We start from the raw sequence: 24,077 nt of genomic DNA on the forward strand, positions 1-24,077 counted from the left end.
TCAGTACCAGATTCCTACTGAACCAATTCATAATGGATCTTTCGTATTGTGCTTTTGCATGATCTGCAACCTTTCGGTTAAATGATCTGGTAAGGATCACCTAGTTTAATTTCCTTAGGTTACTTTGGGGATCATTCACTTATATTCATCGGCTCTCCACGTAGTTTGCTATTAAGATGGTGCTGACTTCTGTATAAACTACTTGGGGTTGCCATAGAACTAAAAGTTCAAGGAATCGGTATAATAGGTACTTATCCTGATCTAACATATTGAGGTTCTCAGAGCGTTGTTATGGTAATGATTTTGTTTTGATTTCACTCAAATTTTATAAAGTAGGCGACCTTTATACTTATTGGGTGTGTTAAAATTTTTGTTATGGCTCAAGAAAGTTGAGGGAAATAGATAATAGAAACTTTCTCACATTCAGGACTTAACTTAAAAACAATATTTTGTTTTTATAAGGAAATAACAATGAAAAGGGAGAGTACAAACTTGAAACAAAGATGGGAATGGAAAGAATAATTTCCCCCCCATACTTGAACTAAACATTGTCCTCGATGTTTGAAGGGAAAGGAATACAAAATGGAAAGGAAAAAGAAAAATACAACTAAGGCTGCCTTCCACCTCTGGTTCTTGGTCCTGGTGATCTTTGACGCATGTCTAAGCTGTCGAATCTGCTAAACAACTCAGTAAACCGCTGGTCGGTTATGGCATTCCGAGCATCCTGTTGCTGTTGCATTTGACGCATCATCTGCATCATCTCTGTATTCTGTGCCTGCATTCCATCGATAGCATCCATAATGTCATCGTTGGTCGCAGGCCTTCGTCGTCGACGACGTTGGGAGGATGGGCCGGCTGCATTACTGGAAGGGTTGAGCGGGACTGACGGTTGTGTTGGCGGATGATCACCTTGTTCCATTTCTTCAAACTCGTCTGTTTGCTGGTTTGTTTGTGAAGGGTCGGTGGTTTCAGGGGCGCTAAGATCGTAGAGGTGGCGGTTCGGGTTTGTGACATCGGTTAGGGTGGTATTGGGTAGCACAACACTTGGGACTGCTTGGTTGTTCACCATCAGATAATAGCCTCCGCCTACTCTGTTTTTAATCAGGCGGCTGGAGCGACAATAGCTGATATCCATAGACAGGGGTGGTAGGGATTCTAAAGTTTGGAGTTTATCCCCTAGGTTCAGGCCAAGTGCTATGGAGGTTATTAATCCACCAATTATGAATGGTTGCCGGCCTCTAGCACATAAGGTGCGGATATGATGAAGGAGAAAAGAGGCGGCGTTTACCGTAGTATCCGATTCGAAAACGCACTGGAGGAAAAAGAGTTCTTTTGAGTTGACCTTACTGTTGTTTGGTCTTCCAAAGAGTGTGTTTTGTAGGATACGGAGAAAATAGCGGATGGTGGGGTTATGGATGTGGGAGAGAAGGAGTTCTTCCCAGTTGTAGGTATTGATACCGGAAATTTTCTTAAATAGGTCGAAAACTAGAACTGTGTTCCAGTTTGAGGTTGGGGGAATTCTGGCATGGAGCAGACCTTCTGTGGGAAATTGCAGCATGGCACTCAATTGGCGTTGGGTTAGAGAGTACTCGGTGTTAAACATACGGAAGGTTGCTGCACCGGTTAGAAATTCACCTTCACCGGCGGGAGTGGTGTAGTCGTAAGAACTTAGGAATTCTAAGGTTAGGGAAGGATAGGTGGGTTGGTTATGGGTGCAAAGGAAGGTTAAATCGGCTCTACGGAGCATCCACTCGATACCTTGGTGTAAGCCCAATTGTTGTAAACAAGTTAAATCGGGGTACCTGGTGGGAGCGACGCCTCGCTGTTGGAAGCGCTCGAATTGCTCTTGCTGATAGTTGTCATCTCCGGATCGGAAGATGATATTTCCGAAATCTTGATTTCCCGCCATTGTGATGAATTTTTGAATGAGTGATTTGGAAAAGAAAAGAATTGTATATTTGATATGAGAGAGTTGTTTGTGGTGAAAGAAGGAAGTTTGGAGGGTATTTATAGGTAAAATGTGGGAGGTGAAAAGAAAGAGTGGTTGAAAAGTAATTAATTGTGGTAAATGAAAAATGAATGGGGAATGTAAAAAAAAGGTGGGGGGTGTAACGTTCGTCTCCAACGGCTCCCTAACGTTCACATGTCTGAGAAGCGTTACGCTCGTCACAAGGCTGTGACGCTCGTAACAGGCACTAAGTGTGCCGCCCGTCATGGGTGGTGTGACGCTCGTCACACTTCCTTTTTGGAAAGGCTTAGTAGCGCTTCACAGAATCACTTGGTAGCGTAATTTAATATTTTATTCTGCTTATGAACGTTTTAGTCTGTAGCTTAATTTAGTATGCATGCTTAATTGCTTTGTATAATAATAATAATAAGTAATAACAGTAGAGCATAATAGGCATTGCAAAATAAATTAACTAAACAGATTCAAATAAAAATTGATCATAATGTATTACAGGAAGGGAAAATAATAAAATGAAATAAAAATAAACATGAATTCAAATAACATTAATGAAAAAATCTAGCCTAAAACTAAATAACTTAGAAAGAAAAATAACTAAATTCCATCTATCTTCGGATCTCTGGCCGGAGGAGTAAAAGAGTTAACATGATGCCGTAACATACGTAACTGACTTGCCGTGCTGCTCATGTGTTCTAGGACTGCAAGTCTCAAGCTGTGGAAGTCTTCCCTGAGGGCGTTTTGTTCTGACATCAAGGCTTCAATGACGGTTTTAATATCTGTTCCTGGCATATGATGTCGGAGATCAGGCATGGCTGATTCTTCGGTCAGGACAGGCTGAGGAGGAGGATTAATATCATGGTAGCCGGATGGAGTCTGAGGGTCAGATTCAGCAAGAGAGATATGGTCAACATAATGCTCATAGTCATCACAAATCTCATAATCCTGGATGGATTCAGTGGATCCAGCAGGAGTTGGGGTTTCATTCAGGTTGTAGAGCCAGTTCCTTTGGTTATGAACACTAGTCCTAGGATCGGGCAGGGTGAATAGGCAGAGAACCTGGTTATCAATAACGAGCTCAAACTCATCAGACCCTATGTTTGCTATAAACATAGTGTTGAAGAGGAAAGGTATACTCATAGTGGTAATGCCACAAAAAGGGTTCAGGTCAAGCATAGGCTGACGTAGTCCAATAGCATTACCTATCATAGTTATCAGGCCGCCTATTCTAATGGGTGCTCTCTCATCCTGGATAAGGTGGTCCAAATTAGCTAACATAAAAGTAGCACCGTTTACTGGACGGTTCTGGGAAGCACAAAATATGATGAAGAGTTCATCACGTGAAACTGAAGTACTATTTGGCTTCTTCCCAAATAAAGTGTGGGTCAGGATCTTATGGAAATAGCGAAAAGTCGGGTTATGTATGTTTCCAGAGAGAAACTCATGTTCTTCGGGCTCATCATTTCCAGTCAGCTTACCCCAAAAGTGTTCAAGCTCTCTATATTCAAGAAGTTCTTCCTGGCTTATAGTGAATGTATCAAAGGAGGTAGGAAAACCCAAAAGGTTGGTGAAGTCTCTAGTATTAAATTGGTACTCCATATTGAACATTCTGAACTGGATAAAACCTCTGGTAATTCCTTTTCCATGGCTAGGTAGATAGATTAATGAACTAAGGAATTCTAATGTGAGTCTCCGGTAGGTGGTGAAAGGTCTCAGAATAGGGGAGGTCTCCCATCCTATCTGATTCAGCAAAAACAGGACACTCTGTCTCAGTCCAAGGGCAGTCATAGCCCAATCATCAGCATATAAACTAGGTAGCATCTCTCTAGTGGCTAGTTCTTCAAACCTTCGTTTCTGAGCCATTCCTCTGAACTTGATACCCATACGGTCAAAATGTCCCATCTGGTTAGTGTTAACTAGAGAAAAGAAAACATGAGTTTAAGTCAGGATTTGGCCAAATGCCGAAAGAAGAATAGAATTATTATTATATATATAGATATATTTTTTTCTTTTTGAATAAATCAATAATGAATACTAAATAGAAATTAAAAGAATAATTAAGAGAAAAATAGAGAAATGATAATACTAATAAAATAATAAAATAACAAATTAATTTGTGGGTTGTCTCCCACTAAGCGCTTTGTTTAAATGTCGCAAGCTCGACAGAGAAACTGTTAAATATTGTCTATGAGTCCTGGGGGCGTTTCGTCTAAGTGTAGAATTTGCGAATCCTCGTTGGTTTCCGCATAGTGATAATGTTTCAGACGTTGCCCGTTTACGGTGAACGGTTCTGTAGATTGTCCTTTAATTTCTACCGCTCCACTGGGAAAGATTTTAGTGATATGGAAAGGTCCTGACCATCTGGATCGTAGTTTTCCCGGGAATAATTTTAGTCTGGAGTTAAATAAGAGTACTGCGTCGCCTTGCTTGAAGATTTTCCTTGATATACGCTTATCATGCCATTGTTTTGTTCTTTCTTTATAGATTTTGGCATTTTCATAGGCGTCTCTTCTGAGTTCCTCTAATTCGTTTATGTCAAGGATTCTCTTTTCACCGGCGGCTTTATAATTCAAATTTAAATTTCTAATAGCCCAATAGGCTTTGTGTTCTAATTCTACCGGGAGGTGACAGGATTTTCCATAAATGAGCTTAAATGGGGTCGTCCCTATGGGAGTTTTATAAGCAGTTCGGTATGCCCATAAAGCTTCTGGTAATTTCAATGACCAATCTTTCCTTGAAGTGGCGACCGTTTTTTCTAGTATTTGCTTGATTTCTCTGTTAGATACTTCCACTTGTCCACTGGTTTGAGGGTGGTAAGGTGTTGCTATCCTATGTCTCACTCCATATTTAAGTAGTAGTTTTTCGAGTACCTTGGATATAAAGTGCGATCCACCATCACTGACTACTATCCTTGGGATGCCAAATCTCGGAAAAAATTATATTTTTAAAGAGTCTAGTTACTACTCGGGTGTCATTAGTTGGAGAAGCTATAGCTTCGATCCACTTTGATACGTAGTCAACCACCACGAGTATGTACTTGTTACCGAAAGAGGATGGAAACGGTCCCATGAAGTCTATTCCCCACACGTCAAAAATCTCTACTTCCAAAATACCTTTTTGTGGCATCTCGTCACGTCTAGATATGTTTCCCGTGCGTTGACATCTGTCACACTCCTTAATAGCCGCATGTACGTCCTTCCATATAGTTGGCCAATAAAAGCCAGCTTGTAGGATTTTTGAGCAGGTCTTGGATGTACTTGTGTGTCCACCATAAGGCGCGGAGTGACAGTGTTGGATTATATTTTCTACCTCTTCTTCGGGTACACATCGACGGAAAATACCATCGGGACCTCTTTTGAAAAGTAAGGGATCATCCCAGTAATAGTGTTTTATGTCATGGAAGAATCTTTTCTTCTGCTGGTAAGATAAAGTAGGTGGAACTATTCCGGCAGCTAAATAATTGACTAGATCAGCGTACCATGGTATGACAGATATAGCTAAGGTGGTTTCTACTTGCATGTCGGAGTTGTTCTCTTCCAAAGTAGCTATGAGTTTGTCATACGAGAAATCATCATTAATGGATGTTCTTTCTGGTTCAAGGTTCTCAAGTCTAGAGAGGTGGTCTGCTACTACGTTCTCAGTTCCTTTCTTGTCCTTGATTTCTAAGTCGAATTCTTGTAGTAACAAGATCCATCTTAGGAGTCTAGGTTTAGCATCCTTTTTTGTTAGAAGGTACCTGATAGCAGCATGATCAGTGTAAACTATTATTTTGACTCCTACCAAATAAGAACGAAATTTATCTAGCGCAAATACTACTGCTAGGAGTTCTTTTTCGGTTGTGGCATAATTCATCTGTGCTTCATCCAGGGTTCTGCTAGCGTAATATATAACATGGAGCTTTTTATCCTTTCTTTGTCCTAAAACAGCACCTACAGCATAATCACTGGCATCGCACATTATTTCGAATGGTTCATTCCAGTCTGGTGTCTGCATAATGGGTGCGGAGATCAATGCTTGTTTAAGAGTTTGAAATGCTTTTAAACAGTTATCGTCGAATATGAATTCAGCATCTTTCATTAATAGTCCGGTTAAGGGTTTAGTTATCTTAGAGAAGTCTTTGATGAATCGTCGGTAGAAACCGGCGTGTCCTAAAAAGCTTCGTACTTCTCTCACGGTTCTTGGGGGTTGAAGATTTTCGATTACCTCTATTTTGGCTTTGTCTACTTCAATTCCTCTGTTCGAGATGATGTGTCCTAAAACAATTCCTTCTTGTACCATAAAGTGGCACTTTTCCCAATTAAGTACTAAGTTTACTTTTACACATTGTTCAAGAACTCTTTCCAGGTTTTCAAGGCATTCTTCGAAACTTTGTCCGTACACAGAAAAGTCATCCATGAATACTTCCATGATGTTTTCGAGAAAGTCGGCAAAAATTGCCATCATGCATCTTTGAAAAGTTGCAGGGGCATTACACAGACCAAACGGCATTCGTCTATACGCGAAGGTACCAAAAGGGCATGTGAATGTTGTCTTTTCTTGGTCATCAGGGTGAATTGGTATTTGAAAGAAGCCTGAATAACCGTCTAAATAACAGAAATGTGAATGTTTTGCTAATCGTTCTAACATTTGGTCAATGAATGGTAAAGGGAAATGATCTTTTCGGGTTGCTTTGTTTAGTTTCCTATAATCAATGCACATTCTCCATCCCGATTCGATTCGTTTAGTTATAGTTTCTCCTTTTTCGTTTTCAATAACGGTTATGCCTCCTTTCTTTGGTACAACGTGTACAGGACTGACCCATTTGCTATCAGATATAGGATATATAATACCTGCTTCTAATAACTTGGTTATTTCTTTTTTCACTACCTCACTTAGGATCGGATTTAGTCTTCTCTGGTGTTCCCTAGAGGTTTTACCGTCTTCTTCTAACATGATGCGATGCATACAAATAGAAGGGCTTATTCCTTTAAGATCGGTTATGTGATATCCTAGTGCGGTTGGATATTTTCTTAAGATATGTAGGAGTTTTTCTGTTTCGAGTCTTCCTAGATCTGCATTGACTATCACAGGTCGTTCAAGTTCTAAGTCTAGGAATTCATATCTCAGATTTTTGGGAAGTGTTTTCAAATCAGGGGTTGGTTTGTTAAGACACTACGTAGGATCTGGTGTTATTGCTAAGCATTGTTTAGATTTGTCTTCTAAAAGATAGTCTGATGATTTGTCTTCTCCTGACTCTGCTTCTTTTATGCATTCATCGATGATATCCGTGAAGTAACATGTATCTTCTATTGCAGGTGCTTTCAAGAATTTGGAAAGAATGAATTCAATTTTCTCTTCACCTACTTCGAAGGTGAGTCTTCCTCGTTTTACGTCTATGATTGCACCGGCAGTTGCTAAGAATGGTCTTCCTAGTATAATAGGTGTAGTATCATCTTCTCTAATGTCCATAATTGTGAAGTCAGTGGGAATGTAAAACTGACCTATGCGTACGGGAACGTTTTCAAGGATTCCTACAGGATATTTGATGGAACGATCTGCTAGTTGTACAGACATCTTGGTCGGTCTTAATTCTCCCATTTCCAGTCTCTTACATATGGATAAAGGCATAACGCTAATTCCGGCTCCTAAATCGCATAAGGCTTTGTCGATGACAAATTTTCCTATGTGACAGGGTATAGAGAAGCTACCTGGATCCTTGAGTTTAGGGGGCATGTTTTGGATTATAGCGCTACATTCGGCAGGGAGTGTGACGGTTTCACTATCCTCAAGTTTCCTTTTATTAGAAAGAATTTCTTTTAAGAATTTAGCATATGAGGGCATCTGCGTAATAGCTTCGGTAAATGGAATTGTAACGTTTAATTGCTTAAGGAGATCAACAAATTTTCTGAATTGGCCTACATCTTTGGTTTTAACAAGCCTTTGAGGGTAAGGTATAGGTGGTTTGTAAGGTGGTGGAGGTACATAAGGTTCCTTCTTTTCTAGGGTATCCTTATTACTCTCTTCCTTTTCCTTAGGTTCACTTTCCTCAGTAGATTTCTTAGGGTTTTGGTTTTCTATCCTTGGATCAGACGGTCCTTCCACTTCCGTTCCACTTCTTAATATAATTGCATGAGCTTGGCTTCTCGGATTAGGTTGGGGCTGTCCATGGAATGTACCAGTTGGTGCAGCAGTAGGTGCTTGTTGTTGAGCTACTTGAGATATTTGGGTTTCTAACATTTTGTTATGGGTAGCCAAGGCATCTACTTTGCTTGCTAGTTGTTTAAGTTGTTCGCCAGTGTGTATGTTCTGGTTTAAGAAATCTTTATTGGTTTGTTGTTGGGAAGCTATAAAGTTTTCCATCATGATTTCCAAGTTGGATTTTCTAGGGGTATTATTGTTAGGATTTGGTTTCTGATATCCCGGAGGTATAGATGGGGTTTGATTCGGAGACTGTCCAGGTGCGTATAAAGCATTATTACTCTTATATAAAAAGTTTGGATGGTTCTTCCAATTTGGGTTATAGGTATTCGAATAGGGGCTTCCTTGAGCATAGTTTACTTGCTCTGTTTGGATTCCAGTCAAGAGTTGACATTCCGCAGGAGTGTGGCCTTGGATTCCACAGACCTCGCAATTCTGAGTTATAGCAACCACGGCGGTTGGTGGTGATACGTTTAAACTTTCAATTTTCTGGACCAAAGCATCCACTTTTGCATTGACGTGATCAAGGTTACTTATCTCGTACATGCCAGTTTTCGGTTGAGGTTTTTCCACTGTTGTTCGTTCGGTTCCCCACTGATAGTGGTTTTGGGCCATGCTCTCGATAAGCTGGTAAGCATCAGCATAAGGTTTGTTCATTAGTGCACCACCTGCAGCGGCGTCTATTGTTAACCTTGTATTGTATAAGAGACCATTATAAAATGTGTGAATTACTAACCAGTCTTCCAAACCATGGTGTGGGCAAAGTCTCATCATGTCTTTGTATCTTTCCCATGCTTCGAAAAGAGACTCGTTGTCTTTTGTTTAAATCCGTTTATCTGGGCTCTTAACATAGCTGTTTTGCTTGGCGGAAAATATCGGGCAAGAAAAACTTTCTTCAACTCGTTCCATGTGGTGACTGAGTTAGAAGGAAGAGATTGAAGCCATCTTCTAGCGCTATCTCTTAATGAGAAAGGAAAAAGACGAAGTCGAATTGCCTCTGAAGTGACACCATTAGCTTTAACAGTATCAGCGTATTGAACAAATACGGATAAATGAAGGTTTGGATCTTCGGTAAGATTTCCAGAGAATTGGTTCTGTTGCACAGCCTGCAACAGTGAAGGTTTAAGTTCAAAGTTGTTTGCTTCGATTGCGGGCGGAGCAATACTTGAATGCGGTTCATCTTGCGATGGAGCGGCGTAATCTCTAAGAGCACGAGCTGGTTCTGCCATCTCGGTTAAAGAAGGAAAAATGTTTTTGATATCAGGAAGGTTTATAGGAGGGAGATTGTTTTCAGCACGATATTCCCGAATTCGTCGTAAGACTCGGAGATATAGTTCGATATCGTTGATTCGTAAATAGAGCGGTTCGCCTTGAGAGCGAGTGCGTGGCATACAAATCAACGAAAGAAAGAATAGAAGGAAAAAGAAACCTTAGTCTCTACAGCGTAACGGAAGAGTTACGATATCGATTGAATAAAAGTCCCCGGCAACGGCGCCAAAAACTTGATCGCTCGACTGTGTGAGTCGAGAATGGGATACAAACTGCAAGTGCACAGTTCTATCGCGTAGTTTTAAAAGATATCGATCCCACAGGGACTTATGAATCGATGTACCGTTATCTAAGGTTACTACGTAAATCTAAGGTGAAAATGTTTGATTGTTTGGGGAAGGGAGCTAAGAGCTAAACTAATATCTAGATTAAATATCAATAAAACGGATATCGGTATGTAGTTCGTCAAAACTAGGGAATCAATTCCTTGTCGGTCTCTCGGTTTTAAAATAAATCGTTTCGACTAACTTTATTGGTTAAAGGTTTTATCTCAAACTCTCGCTCTGTTGAAGAAACCATGATCTTATGTTAATGTTGCTGTCACTTATAATTAAGTCAAAAATCATATTTTGAAAACAATAAAGTTGCAGAAACTCTTTTTAAGAAAATACTGACCGTTTTAAACACCCTTATCTCAAACTTTCGCTCTGTTGACTTAGGTTATACAATTAAATCTAAATGCTTAACTCTCGTCCTCACATTCAATCTTTAAAAATACTTTTTGGAAAAAGGTCAGAATTTAATTAATTCTAAAACTTGCTCTCGCCCTGAGATAGATTTAATGACTAACTTACACTGTCCAGTTAAAACCTCAAACTCTCGCTCTGTTGGTTTCAACTTCTTTATGTCTTTTACTTTTGTAAAAAATCTTGTTATTAAACCTGTAAGTTAAGACCATAAAAAGATTGATTCTAATTTTAAGTTTGAATAGACCGACTTAGTTTTGATCCCTCTTTCTGCTTACTTTACATACCGATACCTAGGCAAATTAGCCAGACATGCTAAATAAATAAGAATCTATATCATGCATAAACAGACTCATTCCAGGCATGCAATGTAAATAAACAGTAGAATAAAGCATAAAAATTAAATAACAATTAAAGAACCTGAATGCGTAATACAATGGTCTTGAACACTCCACCACAAGCCGGTAGGATTTGTTCTTCGATTCTTCAATTAAACAGTAAATTAAATCAAGGAAATAAAAAAACTCGAAAATAACGTAAGGTTAAATCCGGTATAAAGTTGCCCAGTAGTTTCCGGTGTAGAAACTACTACGCGAAAAATATCTAAAAGCTAAGAACGGGGAAAATAAATTGCAAGGGAAAAAGAAAACAAAGCTTGCAAAATAAAATAAATAAAGTGAACGATGCTGGAAAGGAAGAAAAATAGGCAAAGGCGTGAAAAAAAATTTGGCAGAGCTTCCGCAAGACTGAGCGTGCAAAAACTGTGTGTCTGGAAGTTCCCAATTTGCTGCTATTTATAAGCTGCTGGTGTAACCACTTTTCAAGGGTTTCCGCGTGCATGGTAGTAGGCTTCCGAGGGTTAAGCGTGAGTGGAAGTGGGCTTCAACGTGGTCAGTTGAGTTCCTTGCGCCAAAAATATAGAGGACTGGTGTGACGTTCGTCACACCATGTGTGACGTCCGTCACAAGGCTGCTTCGCGTGACGCTCGTCACGCGTCCTGTGACGTCCGTCACAGGCACAGCATTGGTGACTTGTGCGCTTTGGGCTGGGCTTTGGCCTTTGGTTCCTTTTCTCTCCTTTTTGTTGCTTTTTACCCCTCCTTTTCTTCCCTTTTTCACTTTTGCTTCAAAATGGGTACCTGATATAAATAGAAAAGAAATACTGCATAATATCTGATAAAATGGGATAAATTAGCGTAAATGATAAAATAATTTAATTGAATTAAGTCTTAAAAAGCGATATAATTTCGTGTTATCAATATTGCCTTCAAAAGCGCAATCACATAGCACATAACATTCAGACTGAATGTTCTGTGTACAGATGTCATGACATCGGGTCTGACATCCTGGAACAATCCTGCATAATTCCATTTTAAATATCCATCATGTACATTATATCAGATGTCATGACATCGGGTATGACATCCTGAAACAATCCTGCATAATTATATTTTAAACCACCAGCAGGTACAAGATATGTTATGTTAAGACATCACATGTAACATATTATGAACACTCTTTGTTTTATCAAAATTGCTGCCAACACTTAGAACCAACAAACTCCCCCTTTGGCAAATTTTGGCTAAAACATATATCAGTCCATTTTGTTCATAAAAAAAAACATCAGCAGTTAAACAACATAATAGCGTTTAAGCAGCAGCAGAAGCAAACAGAATTACTAGCAACTAGTAAACCACACATACAACACATGGGTACTTCTTCTCCCCCTAAGTCTGTTAATACAAACATCTCCTTCAGCACCTGTAACATTCAGAGTTACCCTCTGACATCTCCTTCAACATCACCTGTGCAACACAGAACATACACAGAACATCAGACATCTCCTCCATCATCACAGAACAGAACATCATTCTGTTCAACATCAGACATCTCTTTCAACATCAGTTGTTCATCTGTTCATCTGTTTAGCCTAGCTAGCTACAACAACACTGCAGATCTCCACATCCACACATTTAACTGCAGCTCTCCATATCACTTCTCCCCTTTTTTTTAGTCAAAATAGACCAAAGTGACCAATTAGACAAAGTAAATGTCAATTAGTCTAGCAGAGAATGTCACAAGGGATGTTATAACATATAAAATGTTAAAACATAAATGTCAGGCGGTACACACCATAATTATACACAGCTGCAATAGCTGAGATAATCAGAAATCCATGGAACTCATAAAGAGCCCAAATATTACATCATGGCATCAAAAAGGACTGCCAAAAATTACAAAGATTAAACAGAAAAACAATAAATCATCCAGCAACCAAAACATCCAGAACATCATCCAGAACAACATCCAGAACACACAGTCTTCATAGCAGGGGGACCATCACAACCTAGTCTGAGGAAGTAGCATCTTCTTCACCTTCAGATTCAGAACTTCCACTAGATTGATCTTGAGAATTGGACCTCTCACTTGAGGTATGGGCATCTGAATCCTTGGCTTCACCAACCTTATCCATCTCTTCTTGCTCTAAGCTACTAATGAGAACCTCTAAAGCCTCTTTCCTAGCCTTGGAAACCCTAATCCCAGTTTCCAGCTCCTTACAAGTTTCTTTCAATTGAGCAATCAAGCCACCTTGAGAGGCTGAATCCTTCCTTGCAGATGTCATGACAATATCATTGGCATGGCTTCCTTCAAATAACTTGTAGTGAATGGACAATGGCGGCTGGCTTAAAATAATTCCACAAATGATAGAGGGAAAGGCAATAGGCAGCTTTACTGCATTAGTGGAGGCATGTCTAACAATTTGTTGAAACATGAACCTTTGATCGGGAAAATAGAAAGTGTACTATTTTGCCTGTTATAGTAATAATGAGGAAAATCCCCGAATGTCGATCTCAAGGACTACACGTAGTATCGAGTTTAAATTATCATTCAATTAAACAAAAAGTATTAATTTGGGTTTTTTGAGTGTAAAAAGAAAATAATAAAGCAATAAGAAAATAAGGGTTTATGGAGAAAAAGGAACAATGCCAGGGAAGGTGTATGATTTATCCCTGTAATAACTCTGAGTTACTATTGCATCAACAAATATCAATTACTACCAGTTCTCAAGGGTATTTTCTCCCAAGTCCTTGGTGAGAAAACCTTTAATCAATCTACCCTCATTCCCATGTCCATAGCCAATGAGGGTGAAGTTAAGCTGTATAATATCAAGAATGCTCTGGTTCATACAGGGTATCCCTAGTCCTAGGTGATATCTACTGCAGAGTAACCTGATGAAAACCTTATCACTGGCGGTCCAGCCTAGGTGATAACCATAGATCAATCTCGATTGGTCCGAAAGAGAAAGCAAGAAACACATCAAAAGGTTACCGTAAATAAAATATTATAAATGCAAATGTAAACTCAAATTCATTACAATTCTAAATCAGGGACACCCCCTAGCATTGGGGGGTTTAGCTATTCATATTATTTAAAACCAATGCAAGATAAAAATTACACATTACAAGTAACTGAATGACTTTGATCTTCAATCGCTCCCGCTCATGAATCTCTTTAGCTCTCCAAATGCCTTGATCTCTGTAATACTTGATTGCTTCACAATACTATGGTTTGCTGTACTCTAGGATCATTTTTCCTTTGGTAGAAGACCTCTTTTTATAGTGAAAGTTCCCAGCAGCAGTTGGACAGGTCCAAAGATGCCTACTGGCTATCCTGACACGCCCTTGGCATGCCTAACACAGGGTGAGGTTCTGCCTGACACGGCCCGTGTCAGCTGACACGGGTGGCCGTGTGAGGCTACTATTTTCTTCCTCTGTCTCCCTTTCCCTGACACGGCCCGTGTCAGCTGACACTGGTGGCCGTGTCAGGCCTCCTGTACTGGGATTTTCCGCTCTTCTTCATACCAGACTCTCGCACTGTCGTGTTATGAGTTCTCCGGTTCTTCTACCTAGATCTGTCTGACAAAAACACATCTATTCCACGCATAAAATCAAAATAAACAAAATAAAACATAATAAAGATTAAAAATGCGTAAATGACATAACGAAAGTAAAACTACTCGAATTGTACCTTAAATGCGTGCACAGTGTGTCAAATGTCTCTGTTTTGCGTCGGATTAGTAATGAAAACTTACTATAAATGGTGGCTGATCAACCTTCCAAAATCAAAGTTGAGCCTGGTTCCAATAACATAAATTATCCTTCCAAGACCATTAGAGATATTTGAGATATGGTTAGTTGGCACCCAGTTGGCTGAACCAATCTTATGCAAGATGGCATATTTAACAGTTACTTTGCCAGCTGATAGATGCTTTTTGCTTGGCCATTCCTTGACTTGGCCAACAGTGATTGTCCTACAGACTTCATTGTTTGTATCCTCTAACTCCACAACTCCTTCAGTTCTTCTCCCTAGGAACTTATTGATTATGGTTGGGGAGAACCTTACACACCTTCCTCTCATAAAGACCTTGCATAACTCTTTGCTACTCTTGTCAGAAATATCCTCTGGGATATTCACCACAAACTCCTTCCCTAAACCTTCAAAACATTGGGGCAATGCAACAACTGTTTTCATCAAACCAACAGTCTTGATCAATTCCATAACCTCCTTCACTTCTACAGCCTCCTTCCCTAGCTCCCTCTCCACAACAACTCTCCTATGTATAACAAATTTCCATTTGGCAGCACCATCTTCCAGATAGAAGGAAATGTTGTCCAAATGCACAGCTGCAACCTTAGCTGAAGACTTTTTAACAGTTTGCCTTTTAACAGGAGAGATGTCTGGGACATCGTCTTCGACATCATCTTCAGAGTCAGAACTTTCTCTGACCTTCCTCTTCTTGAGCTCTACTTTACTCCATGATTTAGAGGGTCCTACACCAGCAACCTTCTTACCTGTTCTGGATGTCAACATCTCAGCCATAGTCTTGCCTTTCTTGGTTTTCATTTTCCTTGCAACACTTGGTTTCAAGTGATGAACCAAGGTGTCATATTCTTCTTCTAAACTTTCTTCCTCCAAATCAATTACTCTCTTAGTAGTGTCAGGCTTCTTAGAATGAGAAACATCTATAGGATTCTTGCTAGGCATGGTGTTTCCTAGAGAGCACAGTCCATCAGCAACAATGTCTTTCTCTAATCTAGATGAGTCATCATCTTTCTCAATTTGAGGTTCCACCTCAGGTGAGGGGTCCCTTCTAGACAGAGGGGTCGAAACACCCTTGATTGCATGCCCTTCGTTTAGAATCCTAGTTACCAGGTTCCTAATAACGCGATCTGTATAATGCGTGTCATCCTTAGGAGGAGGATTTTCAGAGTTGTTACCTTGATTGTTTCCAGCTGTGGAAGAAGGACCAGGGGCATCGCCTGGGATTACAGAAAGAGGAATAACCTCCAAAATATCTTCACCCAGAAACTCCATGGAGGGCATCCTTGCTTTGTGAGTGGGTTTTGATCTAGAGGATGAGGGATGTTGTGACATTTTGTTGAACTTTTGAGAAAAATCTTGTTGCCCTAGCAGAGGTTGTCTGAGAAGTTGGATGAAGATGGAAATGGTTGTGTTAAGGTAGCGTGTGGAAATGGTATAGATACTAGTTCCAATACTAGGTAATGATTTATCATAAATGAGGCACTTTCTTTTAAGTGGGCAGACAATATTTTTATTACCTTTTCCACTCCACTTTAATTGCTATAAATTCTCATGAATACAAATCCCCAATTTCCCTCTTAAGCATTCAAACTGATTAGCATCCAAAGCCTTTGTAAATTTGTCAGCTAATTGCATTTCAGTAGTAACATGCTTCAGTGCTATGATTTTCTCTTCCACAAATTCTCTAATGAAGTGATGACAAATATCAATGTGCTTTGTCCTGCTGTGATGAATAGGATTTTTGGAAATAGTTATTGAAATTCTAGTAACAGACTATCGATGTCACACAGGATGTTATGACATCCGATTCTGCGCAGACAAGAATGTATACAGCAGGTAAATGTAAAGGACAGTAAATAACACAAAGAATTGTTTACCCAGTTCGGTGACAAACACACCTACATCTGGGGGCTACCAAGCCAGGGAGGAAATCCACTATTAGCAGTATTAATTCAGGCCTTAAACCAACTGTTTAATCCTATCACTTAATACCTACCCAATGCAATTCCAATCTAAACTAAGACCAGAGTTCCTACTCACTCCCCCTCAATCACCACAGTGATTACAACCTTTAATTAGTTTAAAGTTAATGGCGAAGTTATACTTCAAACAACTCTTGATTGTGCTTAACAGCTTTAATCAAGAAACACAACACTCACGCTTAAAAGCTTAGAGTGACACAACAATTACAACTCAATGAACATCCTAGTCCAATGCAATAATCTAGGTGATAATTGCTTGGCTCACAAATACAACCTAATACAAAACACAATAAAAATACAGCTATGAAATACAGTGATGTATTTAAAGCTTCACACTTCGAAATCCCTGAATTGCTGAAAGTAGGATTGCCATCCTTTTATAATGCAGCACTTGGGCCTTGTACTTGAATTTCCTAAAATTAAGGTTAAGAAAGTTAACCTAATTTCCACATATTAGGGTGCTAACAAATAGGCTATTTGTTAGGGCTCTTGAATTTAGCTCTTTTGTTAGTTTCCTGGATTTTAGCACAACTGTTAGATTCCTGAAAAATAGCATGAGATAAATACTGAAACAGAAAAACTAACTAGCCTACACTTTAGCATATGCTGTCAGGAATGAATGTCATAACATTCAGTTTGACGTCCAGAACATAGGCCTTATGCTAGACAACTTTAATTCTAGCTCAGCTGTTAGTTTCCTGAAACAGCAGCCTGTAATAAATACTGAACTCTACCAAAAAAAACTAACTGGCCTATAATTCAATATCTGCTATCAGGAATGAATGTCATAACATTCAGTTTGACATCCAGACAATAGGCTATGTGCTAGGTCTGTTATTCTCCTGAAAAACAACCTGAAATAAATACTGAACTATAACAGAAAAACCAACTAGCCTATAGTTCAGTATCTGCTGTCAGGAATGAATGTTATAACATTTAGTTTGACATCCAGACAATAGGCTATGTGCCAGGTCTGTTATTCTTCTGAAAAACAGCCTGAAATATTACTGAACTATAACAGAAAAACCAACTAGCCTATAGTTCAGTATCTGCTGTCAGGAATGAATGTCATAACATTCAGTTTGACATCCAGACAATAGGCTATGTGCCAGGTCTGTTATTCTTCTGAAAAATAGCCTGAAATAAATACTGAACTATAACAGAAAAACCAACTAGCCTATAGTTCAGTATCTGTTGTCGGGAATGAATGTCATAACTATCAGTTTGACATTCAGTAAATCCTATATTAGTTAATCCTGCAGCATACTACTCAAGCATGTCATGACATCAGTCAAGACACTAGAGTACAGTAAGTGTTTTAACACAAAATGCAGCCAATCAAAAACATCTACAAACTCCCCCTTTGGCAAATTTTTGGCTAAAACAACTTGGCATCACAACAGAGTTCACAGCAACGGAAAACACACATCCAAGCAGAGAATTAAATTAGCTAATACACTCAACACTCATAGAAGTTAAACTTCAAACAGCAGCAACACAAGTAGAATGCACACAACACCATAACCTCTTGTTTAGAGGACCTTCAATGAAATCTGTTGTTCTGGGGTACATTTGTTACTCCCCCTTTTTGTCAAAAATGTTGCCAAAGCAACACTTAATATTACAGACCAAAAATAAAATTACAAGCAAATTTCAGAAACACACACTTGATTTTACTTCACAGCTTCAATCAAGAATACACACTCTTGATCTTGCTTTACAGCTTTGATCAAGACTACACCCACTTGATCTTGCTTCACAGCTTTGATCAAGTAGACACACACTCTTGCTTCATAGCTTTAGAGTGATAAATTTCAGCCACAAATCAGATCTTCAATCAAACACAAATTGCCATTAAGTGTGCAATCACAAAACACCAGACATTCACATTGAATGTTCTGTGTACAGGGTGTCATGACATCGGGTCTGACATCCTGGGAAAATCCTACATAATTCCATAATTCCTTTTATAACTTCCAGCAGGTACAATCATATCAGATGCCATGACTTTGTGTATGACTTCTTGAAACACTCCTGCATGAACATGTTATTGAACTCCAGCAGGTACATATCATATCAGATGCCATGACCTTGTGTATGACATTCTGAAATAAATACTGCATGAACATGTTTTTGAACTCCAGCAGGTACATAGGATATCTTATGTTAAGACATCACACATAACATCTTGTGAACACTCTTTGTTTTACCAAAATTGCTCCCCCTTTGGCAAATTTTGGCTGAAACATATATCTTTCCTTTTTGTTCACAAGGTAAACTATCAGCAGTTAAACAACATAACAGTAGTTTAAACAGCAGTAGAAGCAACACAATTACTAGCTTTATAGTTACTAGTAATACACACATGCACAAGGGTACTTCTCCTCCCCCTAAATCTGTGCAACAAAAACAGAATTACTAGTTAAGGATGCAACTAGTAAGACACACAAATGCACAAGGGTACTCCTTCTCCTCCTAAATCTGTGCATACATCAGATAACAGTAACTCCAACACCTGTATCAGCCAGAATGTCATTCTGACATCTGCTTCAACATCAACACCTGTGCACCATATCAGACATCCTCTTTGACATCTGTAAACAGAACATCATTCTTATTTTAACACCTGTGCACTTCCTTCAATAATAACCGTCCTTCAGTTCAGCTACATACACAACTGCTTCCACATTCCACATCAACACTTATCAACACTTCTCCCCCTTTTTAGTCAAAATTGACCAAAGGTGACAAATTAGACAAAATAAATGTCAATTAGTTTGTCAGAGAATGTTAGGACATATATTATAACATTAAACCTATTAAAACATAATAGATAAGCAGTGTAAACCATCATTATACACAACTGTGATAGCTGAGATAATGAACAACTCCAAGGAACTCATTAAGAGCCCAAAAAATTACAAACATGCATCAATGAGGACTGCAAGCATCCAACCATCAGCACCACATTTTTTGCCACAACACATTCTTCACACAAATTAACAATAAATTCCTTTACCAACATCTCATAACACTTGTTGAAAGTGAAATAACTAGTATCTGTTGACCAATCAGAGCACACTTTCAATTGCTTAATAATCTGAAATATTAAACAGTAAATTCCTAACATCATTAGTTGCTATAATTCCTCAGAAAGACATGTTCCCACTTTGCCCCTTAAATTTTCAAACTGAGTAGCATCCAATGTCATGACATTCTGAGTGAAATTGTACTCAGTCTGCATCTGTTTCATCCATACCAGTTGGGAACAACAGCTACCAGATGCTATGTACTTAGCTTCTGCAGTGGATAATGATACACAATTCTGTTTCTTCCTTTCAACTACACCATTTTGATGAGGAATAATAGATGAGGACAACTCATGACTTTCAATCTGTATAGGTCCCTTTAAGTCCATGTGCAAAAGTTCCAGAGTTTTGGATGTTTTAGGATGTCCAAGCTTAGGATGTGACATCTTGGTTTGCTTGCCAACCTGACATTCTCCACAGACTTTTCCTTCATCAATAAGCAACTTTGGGATTCCTCTAACTGCTTCCTTGGATATGATCTTCTTCATTCCTCTTAAATGAAGATGTCTAAGTCTTCTATGCCACAGCTTCACTTCCTGTTATTCCTTGGCTAAGGAGCACATTGAGGAGTAGTTTGAGACTTCAGGTTCCCATAGATAGCAGTTATCTATGGATCTGGATCCTCTCATAACTTCCTTATTTTCTCCATTCTTCACAACACATTCTTCCTTAGTGAACTATACATTGAAGCCTTGATCACATAGCTGGCTTATGCTGATGAGATTAGCAGTTAGTCCTTTTACTAACAACACATTATTCAGTTCTGGAACTCCAGGACTGTCCAGCTTACCAACACCTTTGATTTTTCCTTTATCTCCATCACCAAAGGTCACATAACTGGTAGTATGAGGTTGTATATCTACCAATAATTTCTCCATCCCAGTCATATGTCTTGAGCAACCACTATCAAAATACCAGTCTTCTCTGGTAGATTCCCTTAGAGATGTGTGAGCTAATCTAGCAATCCATTGTTGTTTCTTGATGTGGGAATTATGCTTAGATGCCTTCTGCTTAGGTCTGACTTGAGGGGTCTGGTTAGGATAACCATGCAGCCTGTAACAGAAGGGTTTTATGTGACCAAATCTGCCACAGTAGTGACATCTCCATCTTTGAAATTTCTTCTTCTGATGGTTACTCCTCCTGTTTCCCTGATGTTGTGACATTGGTTGTGACTTCTGCTTGATTTTCTGAACTTCAGCCTTTGAGCTTTTGAGTTCGGTTGAGGATTTCTTAACAAAGCCTAAACCAGACATGGTTCCTGATTTCTGACCCACCTTTAGAATCTCTTCCAAAGTGTCAGTTCCTTTATTCAGCATTCTGATGGATTTTGTCATTTGATCTAGCTTAGAGGTCAGCAAGATTATCTCACCATTTAGACCATCTATGACTGTCAGATGCTTCTTCTTCTCAACTTCCAGCTCCTTGATGAGTGTCTTCTAGTTTTCTCCTTGTATACACACTTCTGCACTTTTGATACATAGTTCTTTATATGAAGCAGCAAGTTCATCAAAGGTAAGTTCATCTCCACTTGAGTCATCATCAGAGGCACAAACACTAGTTAGTGCAATGACATGTTTAACAGATTCTCCTTCAGATTCACTCTTAGAGTCTCCTTCAGACCAGGTGACAGATAGTCCCTTCTTTTGCATCTTGAGGTACGTAGGACATTCAACTCTAATGTGTCTAAAACCTTCACATCCATGACACTGGATTCCCTTGCCTTGGTTGAGCTTTTCTTCAGATGTTGATCTTTTACTGAAGTCAGACGAAATGTTCTTGACATTTGGTCTCCCTTTTTGATCAATCTTCTTTATGAACTTGTTGAACTGTCTTCCAAGCATGGCTATAGCTTCTGATATGCTTTCATCACCTCCAATACTTCCTTCTTCTGAATCCCCTTCAGTATTTGATATGAAAGCTATGTTTTTGTTCTTCTTTTCAACATTCTCACACAGGCCCATTTCAAAGGTTTGGAGAGAACCAATAAGCTCATCAACCTTCATATTGCAGATGTCTTGAGCCTCTTCTATAGCAGTGACCTTCATGGAAAATCTCTTGGGCAATGATCTGAGTATCTTTCTTACAAGTTTTTCTTCAGACATTTTCTCTCCTAAGCCGCCAGAAGTGTTGGCAATTTCAAGAATATTCATGTGGAAGTCATGAATAGTCTCATCCTCTTTCATCCTCAGATTTTCAAACTTGGTGGTTAGCATCTGAAGTTTAGACATCCTCACCTTGGAGGTACCTTCATGAGTTGTTTTGAGAGAATCCCAAACTTCTTTAGCCAGCTCACAGTGATGCACCAGTCTGAAGATGTTCTTATTTATCCCATTGAACAGTGCATTCAAGGCCTTAGAGTTTCCAAGGGCTAATGCCTCTTGCTCCTTGTCCCACTCTTCTTCAGGAATTTGCATAATGATTCCATCTTTACTTGTCTTCGTTGGATGTTCCCATCCTTTGTTGACAGCTCTCCAGACCTTGCTATCCAGAGACCTCAAGAAGGCTATCATACGAGGTTTCCAGTCATCATAGTTAGAACCATCCATCATGGGTGGTCTAATTGAGAATCCTACATCCTTGTCCATGGTACTAGAAAGTAACGTCCCTAGATCTCACTCAGAATTTAACAGGCAGGGTGCCTGCTCTGATACCAATTGAAATTCTAGTAACAGACTATCGATGTCACACAGGATGTTATGACATCCAATTCTATGCAGACAGGAATGTATACAGTAGGTAAATGTAAAGGACAGTAAATAACACAAAGATATGTTTACCCAGTTCGGTGACAAACACACCTACGTCTGGGGGCTACCAAGCCATGGAGGAAATCCACTATTAGCAGTATTAATTCAGGCCTTAAGCCAACTGTTTAATCCTATCACTTAATACCTACCCAATGCAATTTCAATCTAAACTAAGACCAGAGTTCCTACTCACTCCCCCTCAATCACCACAGTGATTACAACCTTTAATTAGTTTAAAGTTAATGGCGAAGTTATACTTCAAACAACTCTTGATTGTGCTTAACAGCTTTAATCAAGAAACACATCACTCACGCTTAAAAGCTTAGAGTGACACAACAATTACAACTCAATGAACACCCTAGTCCAATGCAATCATCTAGGTGATAATTGCTTGGCTCACAAATACAACCTAATACAAAACACAATAAAAATACAGCTATGAAATACAATGATGTATTTAAAGCTTCACACTTCGAAATCCCTGAATTGCTGAAAGTAGGATTGCCATCCTTTTATAATGCAACACTTGGGCCTTGTACTTGAATTTCCTAAAATTAAGGTTAAGCAAGTTAACCTAATTTCCACATATTAGGGTGCTAACAAATAGGCTATTTGTTAGGGCTCTTGAATTTAGCTCTTCTGTTAGTTTCCTGGATTTTAGCATAGCTTTAGATTCCTGAAAAATAGCCTGAGATAAATACTGAAACAGAAAAACTAACTAGCCTACACTTTAGCATATGCTGTCAGGAATGAATATCATAACATTCAGTTTGACGTCCAGAACATAGGCCATATGCTAGACAGCTTTAATTCTAGCTCAGCTGTTGGTTTCCTGAAACAACAGCCTGTAATAAATACTGAACTATACCAGAAAAAACTAACTGACCTATAATTCAATATTTGCTGTCACGAATGAATGTCATAACATTCAGTTTGACATCCATACAATAGGCTATGTGCTAGGTCTGTTATTCTCCTGAAAAACAGCCTGAAATAAATACTGAACTATAACAGAAAAACCAACTAGCCTATAGTTCAGTATCTGCTGTCAGGAATGAATGTCATAACATTCAGTTTGACATCCAGACAATAGGCTATGTGCCAGGTTTGTTATTCTTCTGAAAAACAACCTGAAATAAATACTGAACTATAACAGAAAAACCAACTAGCCTATAGTTCAGTATTTGCTGTCAGGAATGAATGTCATAACATTCAGTTTGACATCCAGAAAATAGGCTATGCGCCAGGTCTGTTATTCTTCTGAAAAACAGCCTGAAATAAATATTGAACTATAACAGAAAAACCAACTAGCCTATAGTTCAGTATCTGCTGTCAGGAATGAATGTCATAACTATCAGTTTGACATTCAGTAAATCCTGCATTAGCTAATCCTGCAGCATACTACTCAAGCATGTCATGACATCAGTCAAGACATCAGAGTATAGGAAGTGTTTTAACATAAAATGCAGCCAATCAAAAACATCTACAGTTATAACACTCAGGTTGTCACAGTACAATGTCATGACACCTTGTGTGACATTGTATTCAGTCAACATTTGTTTCAACCAACCCAGTTGAGAACAGCTACTTCCAGCTGCTATGTATTCAGCTTGATATATATCACAAACACCATTTTCATCTTTGGATACTTTCAAATGTGTAGGAGCAGGTGTCCTTTTATGACTTGCATTCTCCATGCCAACCTTCTTAACATTGTTCTTGGCATATTTGCTTTGAGATAGAAAAATAGACTCTTCTATCTGCTTGACTTGTAGCCCAAGTCCAACAAGGCTCATCTCAACCTCAGACTGCATTTGTCTAACACCATGTTCTACCATCTGATATGAACTCCCACCAAACCCAATATTATCCACATCTATTTGAGCCACAATGAGCTTTCCTCCTTCATTTTTCACAGATAGGGTCTTGTCAATACCTCCCCTCTTGTAGCCATTGTTAGTGAGGAACACTATGAGTCTCTCATACCAAGCCCTAGGATCT

At 39.0% G+C, this 24,077-nt stretch overlaps 1 pseudogene; it reads left to right on the forward strand.

The window, feature by feature from the left end:
• The first annotated feature begins 8,885 nt into the window (after positions 1 to 8,885).
• On the forward strand, positions 8,886 to 8,984 carry LOC127116657 (uncharacterized; annotated as a pseudogene).
• The last annotated feature ends 15,093 nt before the right edge of the window (positions 8,985 to 24,077 follow it).

The sequence above is a fragment of the Lathyrus oleraceus genome, chromosome 1, assembly GCF_024323335.1.
Source record: "Lathyrus oleraceus cultivar Zhongwan6 chromosome 1, CAAS_Psat_ZW6_1.0, whole genome shotgun sequence".
Taxonomy (NCBI): Eukaryota; Viridiplantae; Streptophyta; class Magnoliopsida; order Fabales; family Fabaceae; genus Lathyrus; species Lathyrus oleraceus.